Source organism: Neomonachus schauinslandi, chromosome X (assembly GCF_002201575.2).
Source record: "Neomonachus schauinslandi chromosome X, ASM220157v2, whole genome shotgun sequence".
Classification (NCBI taxonomy): Eukaryota; Metazoa; Chordata; class Mammalia; order Carnivora; family Phocidae; genus Neomonachus; species Neomonachus schauinslandi.
The window spans coordinates 3,960,884-3,974,541 of record NC_058419.1 but is presented as its reverse complement, the minus strand read 5'-3'; the positions used below and the strand labels follow the sequence as shown (position 1 = coordinate 3,974,541).

The following is a 13,658-nucleotide window of genomic DNA, read 5'->3' as shown; positions in this document are numbered from 1 at the left end:
GTTTTTAATTTTGATGTAGTCTAATTATCTCTTTTTTACATTTGTTACCTGAGCTTTTGGTGTCATAGCCAGTAAATCATTGCTAAATCTGATGTCAAGAAGGTTTTCCCCAGTGTTTTCCTAACAGTTTTACAGTTTTAGCTCTTACATTTAGGTCTTTACTCCATTTTGAGTTAATTGTTTGTATATGGTGTCAGGTAAGCAACAGTTTTATCCTTTTGCATGTGGATATCCAGTTTTCCCAACACCATTTATTGAAAAGATTGTCCTTTCTCTATCGAATGGTCTTGGTGCCCTTATCAAAAATCATTTGACCATATATGTCAGGGTTTATTCCTGGGTTCTCTATTTTGTACAATTGGTCTATACGTTTTCTTTATACCAGTACCACACTGTTTTGCTTACTATAGCTATGTAATAAGTTTTGAAATCGGGAAGTGTGACACCTCCAACGTTTTTCTTTTTTTTTTCAAGATTGTTTTAGCTATCTGGGGACCCTAGAGATGCCATGTACATTTTAGGATGGATTTTTCTATTTCTGCAAAACAAACACAATTGGGGTTTTGATAGAGATTGTACCAAATCTTGGGATCGCTTTGGGTAGTATTGATATTTTAACAATATTACATCTTTGAATCAATGAACATGGGATGTCTTTTGATCTATTTGTGTCTTCAATTGTTTCCAGCAATGTTTTGTAGTTTTCAGTGTACAAATCTTTTATCTCTTTGGTTAAGTTTACTCCTAAGTATTTTATTCTTTTTGACTGATTAATCTAAATAACAAAATGTCATTCATGCTCTACAAATATTTGCTGACGTTCAGGTTTTTTCCTTTCATTTCTCCCTTTCTCATATATTCTCTTTCAAGTTTAATGTTGGGTCTCTAAATCTTTCAGAGTTTGTGAAGTAGCATACTATTCACCTCAACATGAGTCAGGCAGCCCCCTCAAAGTCAAAGATAAAGCTCTTTTTAAAAACCTATTTTGAGGGTGCCTGAGTGACTCAGTTGGTTGGGCGTCTGCCTTTGGCTCAGGTCATGATCCCAGGGTCCTGGGATCGAGTCCCACATCAGGCTCCCTGCTCAGCGGAGGGTCTGCTTCTCCCTCTCCCTCTGCCCCTCCTCCTGCTCGTGCTCTCTATGTCTCTCTTCCTCTCTCTCTATCAAATAAATAGAATTTTAAAAAAATCTATTTTGAGTAAAACACACTCGAATGTATCATGAAACAGTTCCTCATAGGGCTTCCTTCCTCAAAAAAATTTTTAGTGTAAGAAACTGAGATTTAAAAAAACCTCATAATTGGAGACAGAGGGTGGGCATCTTGTGAGCTGGTCTTTCTTCTGAGTTGCTTTGGTTTGATTTGTAATATGACTGGAGCCTGGGGCAATTTTCTCACCAGACTGCTTGTAGACTAGACCTCAAAGTCATCCCTAAACACCCTACATTTATCTAGTGATGAGGGAGACAAACAAACCTGGCCCTTGGAAATACTGTGATGTCATAACAATAATCTCTGCATGTCTGGCCCCTGTGTCCAAGAGGCCCTGGGAGAAAAAATTTTAAAAATCTGCATTTCTCTTTGTGTGTGTTTTTATGTCCCACTACTTGGCTGGAACTTCCACCCAGCACCTGGGAAAATAGACCCTGCTGACCAGCGGGACCTCTCCAAGGAGGCCCCAAACTCAACACTGAGCTCTATGATAAAGTAGAAGGGAAACACCAGCAAGAGGCAATAGCACTCTCATCTGCACATGAACAGAGTCCAGCTTGACCCCTTGGTGTTCTGGAGCCCCTCCGTGTGCATGCTCATAGGTCACTGGCATTTTCCAGAGAGAAGATGGGGAAAACTTCTGGTTTCTAGAGTCTACAAGTGTCGTGCTCCCGCTGTCCAGACTCGGCTCCCAGGTAAGCACTCCTGGCCCCCCACCCAGGGGGCTTGACCACCATCTTTTCCCCGTGGGGCTTTTCCCTAGCTCCAACAAATCTCTTACCTTGTAGCACACCCTTGGTATGTGTAGGGCAAGCTTCACCACCTTCTCCCCTTCAAAATACTGGGCCTCTTAAAAACAACCAACCAACCAACCAAATACAAACAGATTGACAATTCTGGGCAGTTTCCGCAAACTTACCGGAGGCTACTCACTCTCCTGCCCACACCCCTCTAAACCTCAGCTTTATCTAATATAACCTATATCGAGTATAACCTACTCACAATGAAATTCACTCATTTCATGTTTGGAGTTTAATGAGTCTGGGCAATTGTATACAGTCACGTAATCACCATCACAAAATATAGAACATTCCCCTCACCCCTAAAACTTCCCTCTTGCCCCTTTGCAGTCAATACCCTTCCCACATCTCTGGTTCCAGCCAACCACAAATCTGCTTTCTATCACTATAGTTTTGCCTTTTTCCAAATGTAATATAAATGGAATCATACAGTATGTAATATTTTGTGTATTGTTGATTTCATTCAACATAAGATTTGGGGGCTTCATTCATGTTGTAGCATGTATCAATGGTTCTTCCTTTGTATTGCTCAGTAGTATTCCATCGTATGCACATATCACTGTTCAGCCATTCATCAGCTGATGGGAATTTGAATTGTTTATCTTTTTGACTACTATTTTAAAAAGCTTCTATGAATATTTGCATATAAGTCTTTTTGTGAACATACACTGCCATGTCTTTTGGATAAATAGCTAGGAGTGGTATTGCTGGGTCCTGTGTACTTTTAACTTTATTATAAATCACTGTCAAACTGTTTTCCAAAGTGGCAGCATTCTTCTGCTTAGGCTACTTTTTAAATAAAAAGAGTGGGGAAAGAAGAAAGAGAAAGAAAGAAAGAAAGAAAGAAAGAAAGAAAGAAAGAAAGAAAGAAAGAAAGAAAGAAAGAAAGAAAGAAAGAAAGAAAGAAGAGTGGGGGTAAGGAGGAGGGTGGTGGAGCCACTTACAATAAGCTTATAAAGTAGATACTTAATATCCCCATTTCCCAGATGAGGAAATTGAGGTTTAGAGAGAGGTACTTCCCAAAAGTCACACACCTAACAAACAAATGGAAGAGCTGGGATGCCCAGGAGCTTGCTCCTGCCCTCTCCCACCTCTCTTCCCATCAGCCAAGTTGTCAGCTCAGGAACACTACTGCCTTGACATTCTAGACACCACCTTCACCTGGATCCTTACTATGCTAGGACACAGCGACCGTGAGAAGTGGCATTTGACTCCTTTTATCAGAGGCAGCAGCTAATGATTAGAAGTAACTTTCCCAAGGCCAACAGCCTCCTCCTTATAAAGATGCCCCTTCCCCTCCTCCACCCTGGGCTCTGTGTAATGAACCTGGTAGAACAAGGTGGTCGCAGTCCCCAGCCAGCAATGGGAGTGAGAACTGGGAGGGTAGAGCACCAGCATTGGGCCCATGTGTGAGGATACTAAGGGAGAGAATCAGGAAACAGAACTTTGCCTTCCTCAGGCCTGCTTCTCACCCAGGAGGCTGGGAGTGGGGGTGAGGGTACACCTAGCCAGGCCACGGATGTAGACCTCTCCTGGTCCTGCCTGCTCCCCTTGCCCGAACTTGGGAGAACAGGATGAATCCCCAGGGGACAGGAGGCACCTCCAGCTTGTGCCTTAGCCAAAGTTGGAGGACCCTGGGGGGGAGGATGGGTGAAGGATGTCCCGTCCAGAAAGGTTATCGAAGAAGCAGCATTATATCACATCTATTGCTGTCCCTTCCCTATTGTCCCAGAGCCAGCCATCTCCCCACAGGTTCCTCTGCATTTGGTGTGTGTGTGTGTGCCCGTGTATGTGTGTACCTGACTCTGTGTGTGTGTGTGTGTGTGTGTGTAAAATGCAGGGAAGCCTGAAGAACCCCCAACACACACACACAGATACTCACACACATACTTCGAACTATGAGATGCAGCTCTGGCCTGAGAGAGCGCAGGACTCGGTTGAGAATACAAAGATCTGAGGGGCCTGAGTGGTGCAGTTGGTTAAGTGGCCGACTCCTGATTTTAGCGCAGGTCTTGATGATCTCACGGTCCTAGGATCAGTCCTCATGTCAGGCTGTGCACTTGGTGCAGAGTCTGCTTGAGTTTCTCTTTCCCTCTCCCTCTGCCCCTCCTGCTTGTGTCTCTCTCTCTTTCTCTCTCAAATAAATAAATATTTTTTCAAACGGGGGAGGGATTAAGAGCCTGGGTGGCTCAGTTGGTTAAGCATCCAACTCTTGATTTCAGCTCAGGTCATGGTCTCAGGGTCATGAGATCAAGCCCCACTTCGGGCTCTGTGCTCTGCGGGGAGCCTGCTTGAGATTCTCTCTCTCCCTCTGACCCTCCCTCTGCTTGCACATGTGCTCTCTAAATAAATAAATAAATAAATAAATAAATAAATAAATAAATAAATAAATAAAATCTTTTAAAAAAAGATTGGCCAGGTGGCCACCCATGGCCAGGTGGCCACTCCCCTGTAGTGCTCAATGTTTACAGTTTTCAAAGTGCTTTCACCTCTTCTTTTACTTGATCCTCACACCTACACTGTGAGGCTGGGGCCACTGTCTGCCTTCCACAGGCCAGAGACTGGTCTTCTTTACTGGGCCTTTCTGCCTGAGCTGTGTCCTTCAGAGCTGGAGCTGGGCTAACCTCCTTGGATGAGAAGTGTCTCTGCTCTGCAGCTCCCATCCCCTGGTTGAGCAGAGGGCTTCAGCCTCATCCTTGAATACAGTGCCTGAGCATGCAAGGTCTCCCCCACCCCCAGCTGCTGCCCTCTCTCAGTCCACATTTTCCCCTCTCCCTCTGCTCCAAGACTCACAGATTATTCAGTAGCCCCCAAGGGAACCGCTCGGCATGCAATGCATGCAATCAAGAAGCATTTACTGAGCACTCTTTGCAATCCAGCACAAAAGTGAATGTGATTCAAAGGAGTTCACAGTCTGGGGAGGGGAATTGGCAGGCTGACATGTAAGCAAATGATGACATCAGGGCGATGAGAAGGGCTCTGCGAGGGCTAATTCTTCCTGGCCCAGGAATAAGTGCTATTCTGCCGCCCTTCCAGGAGTTTGGCCAATCCAGGAGAAAGAAACAGCAAGTGCAAAGGGCTGGAAGGAGGAAAGAACGTGGTGCATCCAGAGAAGAGAAAGAAGTTCTCTGTGATTAGACCAGAATTTGGGGCGAGGAGAGAGAAGAGGCACATTGGGAGAGTAGGTGGGTTGGAGTCTGAAGGGCCTGTTATTCATTTAAGAAGTCTGGACTCTGCAGTAGGTTTAGTGTGTGTGTGTGTGTGTGTGTGTGTGCATTTGTGTGTATAGTGTGTATACATATAGTGATATACGATTGTATATAAATACATATCAATACACACACTGGTATCAGGTAAAACAATTTTTTTAGATGCTGGAGTACTAACAAATAAAAAAAAAGATGTTGAAGTCCTCCTATTTACCTTCATTTACTTGAACTGCTTATATATATTATATATTATATATATAATTATTATGCAGCACAAGGAATATTACACCTATTCTTCTATGTGTCACATTAAGCTTGTTTTATTTGATTACACATGGAATTCTCTTCTTGAAGATGTCTTCTGTTTTTTTTTTTCCTTTTCCTTTCTTTTTACTGTGCTAATGGTCGCCTGCCCCAAACCTCAGAAAAGCAGAAGGAACTTCGTCCTGAAATGTTTCCTTTCACTAAGTCTCAAGAGAGTTCTTGGAAAGATGCTGGCACAGCACGAAGTACACCTCAGCTGTTCATTCGGTTTGTGAACTGTAGATTCTGTGCCAGAGTCAGTGAAATTTCTTTTTTTTTCCCTTATAGTATCTCAACTTCCCGCAGCCCACCCTATGTGCCCAATAACAGCTCCATTTAGTGACATCCGCTAAAGTTTTATCTAGAGAAGTTTTCCCTCTGTATTTGCCCTTTATTGGAAAAAAACAATGGGACACAGAGGAGTCCTGGGACTACGCTTCCCAGCAGCCTCCGTCCGGCTTCTACTCCAACTTCCCTCACAGGGGCGGCTCCTAGCATCTGGGCCCTGCCCACTGGCATCGTATTTAGAACTACAACTTCCAGATGCCTCCACGTGCCGGACCTTTCAAAGAGGGCTTCCCAGAAGCCTCCCGGGTGAAGAGCCCCGCCCCTCGGGGCGGCTGCCGAGGCTTTCCCGGCGCCTTCCGCCCGCCTCACCCATGTCACGTGATGCACCCCCACCAACCGGCACGGGGAGGAGGGCGGCGGGCGGTGGCCAGAGGCGGGGAGGCCGCAGGGGGCGGGCCCTGGAGGGGGCGGAGCGGGGCCCGGGAGCCGAGCAGCCTGGCAACGGCGGTGGTGCCCGGAGCCCGAGGTGGGTGCGCGCTCGCGGCTGGCCTGGCTCTGAGCCGGGCGCTGCGGGGACCTGTGGTGGGAGAGCCGGGAGGAGGAAGTTGGGACTCCCCGGGCCGACGGGTCCGGCGGGTCCTCGCTGCACCCGCGGGTGTAGGTGGGGGGGGGGGGTGGCCCGAGCGCCTCGCTGTCCCTGCCGGCCAGGGCTGAGTGAGGCCGGGCAGCCGCAGGCAGGTGCCTCTGGCTTCCTCCTGTTCTCCCCGCCCAAGGTCCCGGGCCGGCGACGGGCGAAGGTCGGGACGGGGATCGGGGCCGAGGGGGGAACTCTGGGGGCGTCGCGGCCGCTCCCCGGACTTTGCTTCCCCGTCCTGGAGCGGCGAGCCGGCTGGGCGGCCGTCCTGCCTCCCAGGCGACGCGCGGCGGCTGGTCCTCGCCTTGGCCCTCCGCCTGGGGTGGGTGCCCGCCGCATCCCCAGTGGGTCCTGCGGAGCGGCCGCAGCCCGGCGCTGGCCGGGAAGCCCCATGGGGTCTCTCTAACAGAGTTTCGGTGTCACGCACGGGAGGTTTATCTGCTCTTGCAACAGTTGAGAGAAGATCTGAGAGGGAACGGTTAGTTCCCTGATACGCAGTCGGAAGTGTGCACAGGCACGAGCAAGCGCCCTTTGCCGGGTTGCCTCCCTTAAGTGTCTTGCTGCGCTCAGGAAGTGAAAACTAATTTTAGTTTTTGCCTAAGCAAATATGGAATGAATCTGCTGCAAAGATTATATTATGGGCTTTATAGACGCATACTAAGTATGAGGTGTAGTGAATTGTGACTGGTTTTTAAGTAGACATAATAGACCTTCACAAGAATGAAACCGTGGCATATTAGAATTGACTGGGACCTTGAAGTTCTTAGTTGTTCGTTTCCAGGATGGGGAAACTGAGGCCCAGAGAGTGTAACGCTGTATAATATTGTAATAATATGACCCAAGATTTGGGGCAACCTGATGGCAAAGCTAACATCACAAGTCAGGTCTCTGGGGAGTATCTTGGCCTCTGCCTAACCCGGGTACTTTTTTTTTTTTTTTTTTAATCACAGCTTAGTTTTGTTCCTTGTAAAGTATCCACCTTAGAGCCTTGAGATCGAGCCAGTGATTTTGCTTTAGTTCAGACCATTTTGAATTTCCTTCAAAACCAGTTTACCAGCCAAATAAGGCAATTAGGCGTGTTAATTTATAGACACATTTTGCTTTCATCCAACATATATTTTGGGCACGATCACTTATTGCTCACCAGATTTGACTCAATGACTTTTGGCAGTTTCACAAAACCATATCTATCCTTGAGAGATTCCACACCATGGAGTAGATTCAAACCAGTGAAAGTAGAGAAGATTCATTGGGGCGTTTAGATTCTAGTTATTAAATGCTTTTAAACAGTTGGGTCTCCTTACCTTAAAGTTCTAACTTATATTTATCGGGTTGTCAGCGGCTTCATTTACCCATTATACCCAGAATGCCCATAGTGTGCCTGCGGCGTCCCAAACACCGAGAAGACAGCAGACAGCACCACTAAGTCCCTGCCTTACAGAACTTATGTGTGGGGAAGCAGAGAATAAAAAAAAAAAAAGCAATGATATATTTTCTAGTGGAGATGAGCACTATGCGGGAAAATAGAGCTCTGAAACTCTATGATGTCAATAAAACAGGCTGGCATGTTTGAGAGTGACTTGGGAATTACATTGAATTGTTTTAAGAGTGTCAGCTGCTGCTCCATTAAAGCAAATAATGAAATCCAAAAGTAAATCTGTCTAAAAGAGATTCTGTGGAGTCCTCATTTCTCTGGCGATTGCCTCTTGGATCATAAATTCATCCTAGCCTCATTTTTACTTGCATTTTTTTCTCTTACATGCAAACAATAAGTGCTTTCAAACACCTAGGGAGGTGGTCTTCCAGTCGCTCCCTGTCTCAGTAGTTCCCTTGCTCTGGCTACAGAAGGCTCTGCTGAGCTCAGTATTCCTTGTTGATTTCATGTCAGTGTCTGCCTGCCTCAGGCTACCTTAGGCAGCGATTTCTTTTCCTGCACTCTGGTTTGTACTGAGAACCTACCATCTGAAACCATTGTCAGTCTTTGGGTTGTGTGGTTTGTAAAGAAACGAGTTCATTTTGATGTTAGCTGTAGCGTAAAGAAGCATTCAACTTCTTAAAAACTAAAGCGCTAGTAAAATGGCATGCATGGTGGCTTACTATACAAGTTCATCTGTTTAGTACCTCTTCTCTCATATTCTGTATGTTCAATGGCTTCAAAGCAAATTTTTTCATTTTTACAGGTTCTAAAAAATGACTAAACGTATAAACAAATACTCAAATATTCTTTGTTCCAAAATGAAAGGAGGATTAACAAAATGTAGTTACTTTAAAAACCACTGAAAGAACATGTGGTTCTTGCTCTTATTGAGGGCTCCAAAATCAAGAGAAAAGCAGAGCCTCTTCAAGGCTTAGTAGGCAACATTTTGAACTGGTGGCCAAAGGATTTCAAAGGCCAGAGTTTCTTGTTATTTCTAAAGTTTTTTTCATTTTATAGAAGAATAAGAGGTTGCTTTCATTATTCTTTAGTAATTTCCCTTCCCTGCATCTGACCTCTTTGAAGTTCTGCTTTCTTTATTTTCTAGTTTCTCAGTTCATTATTCTTTTTTGGCAGATGGGGGAGGGACAGGGGCTGCCATTTGCCTGTAAGGTATTGACCCTGGATTTGAATCCTGGCTCTAATATTACCTGTGTGACTTTGGGTGAGTTACTTACCCCTGTGCCTCAGTGTCCTTACCTGTAAAATGAAAATAATAATACGAATAGTACCTGCCTCAAAGGGTTGTTGGCCAGACTGAATGCTAATCTATGTCCAGTGCTTAGAATAGTGTCTTGCACATAGCACACACTCAAGAAAAGTTAACTGTTACTGACTAGGACTACATGGAACTCCCTTGTTTGCTTTTAAAGATTTATTTATTTGAGAGAGAGAGAGAGAGAGAGAGCATGCAAATAGGGGGAGGGGCAAAGGGAGAGGGAGAGGGAGAATCCCAGGCAGACTCCCTGCTGAGCGTGGAACCTGATAGGAGGCTCAATCCCAGGACCCTGAGATCATGACCTGAGCAGAAATCAAGAGTCTGACACTTCACCCAGGGCCCCCCCCTTGTTTGCTTTCAAAGAAAGAGAATGATTCTAGACATGTCCTAATACACTTTTGGACGTCCAGTAAGCGTGATTTTCCCTTTTACTATTTGGACTCAAATTACTTGAGACCATATTTTGTTTGTTTCTACAAACATGACTAGAGCAAGAAAGGCCTTCTTCCAGTTCCTCTGCTTTGAAAGCAGGAGGGTACCAGGAGACCCAGTTGGAGTCAGTCAGGTGAGATCCAGTTGCCATCCTGTAGTTGGAGGACAGTTCTTCACGTTAAATGTTTACAATGTCTTTTTCCACCTGAGCACCTAGACAGTCTCATCCTTTTCTTTTTAAGAATGCAGTGGGCACCTGTTTAGAACATTGGCATCATGCACTAGCGCTTTCTTTCTGTTTCTGAGGAACAAGAAATGGTAAAGGAGCTCTTTGTCTGTGTGAGGTGGCCGAAAGCTTCCTGAGTTTGGATTCGGGAAGCCAGGTTCAAGTCCCATTTCTGCCCCTTCTTAACTCTGTGACATTGGATAAGTCATTTTACCTCACTGCTGCTGCCTCCTCCATTTGTAAGACAGAGCAGTGAGCCCCGCCAAGCTCCCAGAGCTTTCCAGAGAATCAAATGTACATCAGTACCCCTTTGTAGGCTGTGCAGCGTTATTATTGCATTCATGTATTATATAGGCCGTGGCTATTTGGAGAACTGGTGTAAGAGAGCAGGGTCCTTCCTGTCCTTGGCCCCCCTCCCCCATAGCTGTAGGTGCAGCCTCTCTGCCTTGCTCTCCCTCTTCTGTCAGCATTGAAATATGCAAGTGTTTGATTGCCTCTCTCAAATGGACCTGAAGCCATTGGTACTTACGAGCTTCCATTTTATTGATTCCTAAAATGGTAGTACTGCATAACCAACAATGACAGGGCAATAGCAAGGCAATCTCTTGCACCAGGGAATATTGCCTGCCTTTTTCTGAAGTGTTTCAGGATGAAAATCTTTCCTTTTTCAAATCAACACCTTACATTAGCTCCTCAGTGCAGCTTGAGGCCCTGCCAAGCTCCTCCATCCATACTAGACTGGATGCTCTACTCAGGGGCTTAGGATGGGAAGAAATACAGGGTCTTGATTGCTCTCCAGGTCTATGCTGCCTTTCTTGTTCCAACAGAACCAAAACAGAGTGCTGTTTTCTCATTATTTGAAGTTGTTTCTCAGTATCTTGAAATGACTCCGTAAGTAGCTCTTTGAAATGTCGCGTACTCGTGTTCATCCAGTACTGCTGCGTCTCCCCTCTTTGTCTCGATATGTAATACCTGCGTATTTCAGCATTACTTGTTTCATCTTCCAAGCTTGTGCAGAAAGGGGCTGAGGTTGGAGACGTTTTTTCCTGGGCAGGTGAAACCTAACATGGCCCTCCACACACAGTAGACATTTAGTACATGCTCTTTGACTTGAGCTGGACAAGGAAGGGACAGTTCAGAGTTGTTTGGATGTGTCCATTTCAGCAAATTCGGTTGTATGTACAGAGACCATATCCCCTGACTGCAAGATGAAATGGAGCTCATGCTCAGCCTTCCTTGTTGTGGTCAGTTAGCAGATGAATAAGAAAGTTCTTTGAGTCCAGTGATGGGAGAGGTCTTACACGTTGCATTCCCAGCCTCTGGATTTTTGGACTATTGTCATGAGCAGTTTTAGAATAGGTTCATTTTTGTTTTGCTTGTTGGTATGTTTGGGGGTGGGAAGGGGTAAGGGAAGTTGAAGGGTAATAATTGAAAGTAAAAATAAAAGTAACTTGTTGTAACTCATTCTGTTCTCATTCCCTTGCCTACAGACCTTGACAACACAGTGATGTCCTTTCATTAACTTGTGATAATTGTTCTATATTGATATCATGTCCTTGGGCTTTCTGTGAGAAGGAAGCATTGTTTCCCAGAGCCTCTTAAAACGGAACGGGCTGCTACGTCACGGCACCATGCTTTCCCCTTCAGAGAGCTCTTGAGGCCAAGGTGGCCATAAAGGGGATTCGTGGCATCAGATGGTGGTGCTTGAAATGCCCTCGTCTGAGCCTTAAGTTCCTTTTCGGCCCCGAGATGACTTAGGTGGGGACTCAGGGGAACAGGGACTGTGCTGTCAGGGTTCGTTCCAGCAGTCCTGGAATTGACCTGAGCTGTTTTGCTAAAAGAAGAAATGCACCTGCGGGACAGTGACCCCCAGCCATGCTTGTCAGGAGTACTGGGTGGGTCACAGTGACAAGGAAGATCCGCACTTGGTTTCAGGGAGACCCAAGGAGACCACTGCCCTTGACACTAGTTATGTGGCGGGCAGGATATGCGAAAGCTCAGTGGACATTCCGTTTTGAGCTTTCTGGTCCTGACGTGTTCCTTGCCCACATTGATACTTCCACATCTGAGCGAGAAAGGGAGTCCCTAGATGGAGGGCAATTGGAGCTGGCCCTCACCTCTTTGTAGTTCTTGCTGTGAGGCCGAACAGCTGAGTTTTTAAAGTTGAGGCTGAGTGCAGCCCTGCTGGCCATTTCCTTTCTTTACTGTTATCAGCTCTGACATGACATGATCATTTCTCCAGAGGTTCCCATCATCCCTGTGCCACAAAACAGTTTTTCCTTGTTGCTAATTGTCCGGATGCTCCTGCCCTTCCTCAGCTCCTGGGAGCTTAGGAGAAATGCAGAATTTGAGGCCCCTCAGATCTACCCAGCCAAGAATCTGCATTTTAATGACGCCCCTAGGTGATCTGTATGTACATTAAAGTTTGAAAAGGCTGGTTTAAGTAATAGTTCACATCCTGGCTTCCCCATGATCCTTTGAGACCCTGTGGTCCATTAGAAAGATAATTCGAGCCACATGTGTAACCCATGTTCCTAGTAGCCGCATTGAAAGAGAAACAGATGAAGTCAATTTTTATAATATATTTAACCTAGTAGATCCAAAATATTATCATTTCAACGTGCAATCAGTGTAATGATTAGTGAGTGGTCTCCCCTCCCCTTTTTTTGTATGAAGTTGTGAACATCTGGCACATACTTTACATTTACAGCACCCCTCAAGTGGGACTAGCCGTATTTCAAGTGTGCAGGGGCTACGTGGGCTAGTGGCCCCCGTGTTGGACAGCGCAGCTTTGAGAGATACATCCTGGCCTTGATTTGCTGATGATGTCATCAGATTTGCTGTCAGTGCCTGAAGAGCAGTTAGAGCCGGGGTCGCCTCAGTAATAACTTGCATTAACGATCCGTGTAACCTGTGGCAAACCCTTTGCCCGTTGGGATCATGCACATCCCATTTGAGTCCTCACAACATCCCCCCTTTACTGAAGACCATTCTTCCCTCTGCTCCAGTTTGGTAAGCAGTTTGAAGAATTCGCCAGTGGTATATATGTGAAATGCAGGCTTTTTTCTTGGGTACCGGTATCTGCAAAGAACTCGAGGATTGCGCCCTTCCTCTCTGGCTCACCCAAGACGGTGCGGAGTCCCTAAATAGAAGTTTCCATGTGCTGGAATACTGCAGATCAGTGGTTTGCCACGCTGGCTCTCATTAGAATAACCTGGGAGCTTTAAAGACCTGCTGCCCAGGCCCCACCCACTGACGTTCAGATGTACTTAATCTTGGGGGAGATCAAAGGTGTGCATTTTGTGCAGTGCTCCGCCTGCCGCTCAGCTCGAGAACAGCTGCTATAGGAGTGTGTCTCCAACCTGGGTAAGCCGAGAACAACCCGCACTTCGGGTCCAAACAGATTCCGACTCAGTGGGTCTGCCGGGCGGGAGAGCCGGCTTCAGTTGCGGCGAGCTCCCAGGTTCTGTCACTGGCGCTTTGACTTTGGGTAGCCGGCCGCCTCGGGATCACCTGAGGGCGTTTCCCAAAAGACAAGTTCCCTGGCTGCAAGCCTGGAGTTTCTGATTCAGGGGGTGCAGGGTGGGGCCCAGGAGTTGTACTTGAGAAAGCACCATGTTTTCCGTATTACACCACGAAGTATTAGGTTTACTTTAGGTTTTGTGTAGGCACAGTTCTAGTGCATGTTTGTTTTGGCCTAAGTGGATGTTGAATGATATCAAACTCCTTTTCTGCCTTTACGGTGCTCTGTTTTTTTCCCCATTGGCACCTGTTAAGCTGATGGGGTATTTTAAGGGATTTTCTAATACAACATTGTAGCATTAACCCGGTTTGCCTGCTGGGGTGAAACCAGCATGTTTCTT

General features: G+C 46.1%; 1 protein-coding gene across 1 annotated transcript in view; it reads left to right on the top strand.

Annotated features, from left to right (window-relative positions):
* The first annotated feature begins 6,307 nt into the window (after positions 1 to 6,307).
* Positions 6,308 to 13,658, top strand: part of MTM1 (myotubularin 1) — a 95,918-nt gene continuing 88,567 nt past the window's right edge. Inside the window, exon 1 of the mRNA XM_021683399.2 lies at positions 6,308 to 6,336. The gene's annotated coding sequence lies outside the window, so the exon portion shown is untranslated. The remainder of the gene's footprint in view (positions 6,337 to 13,658) is intronic.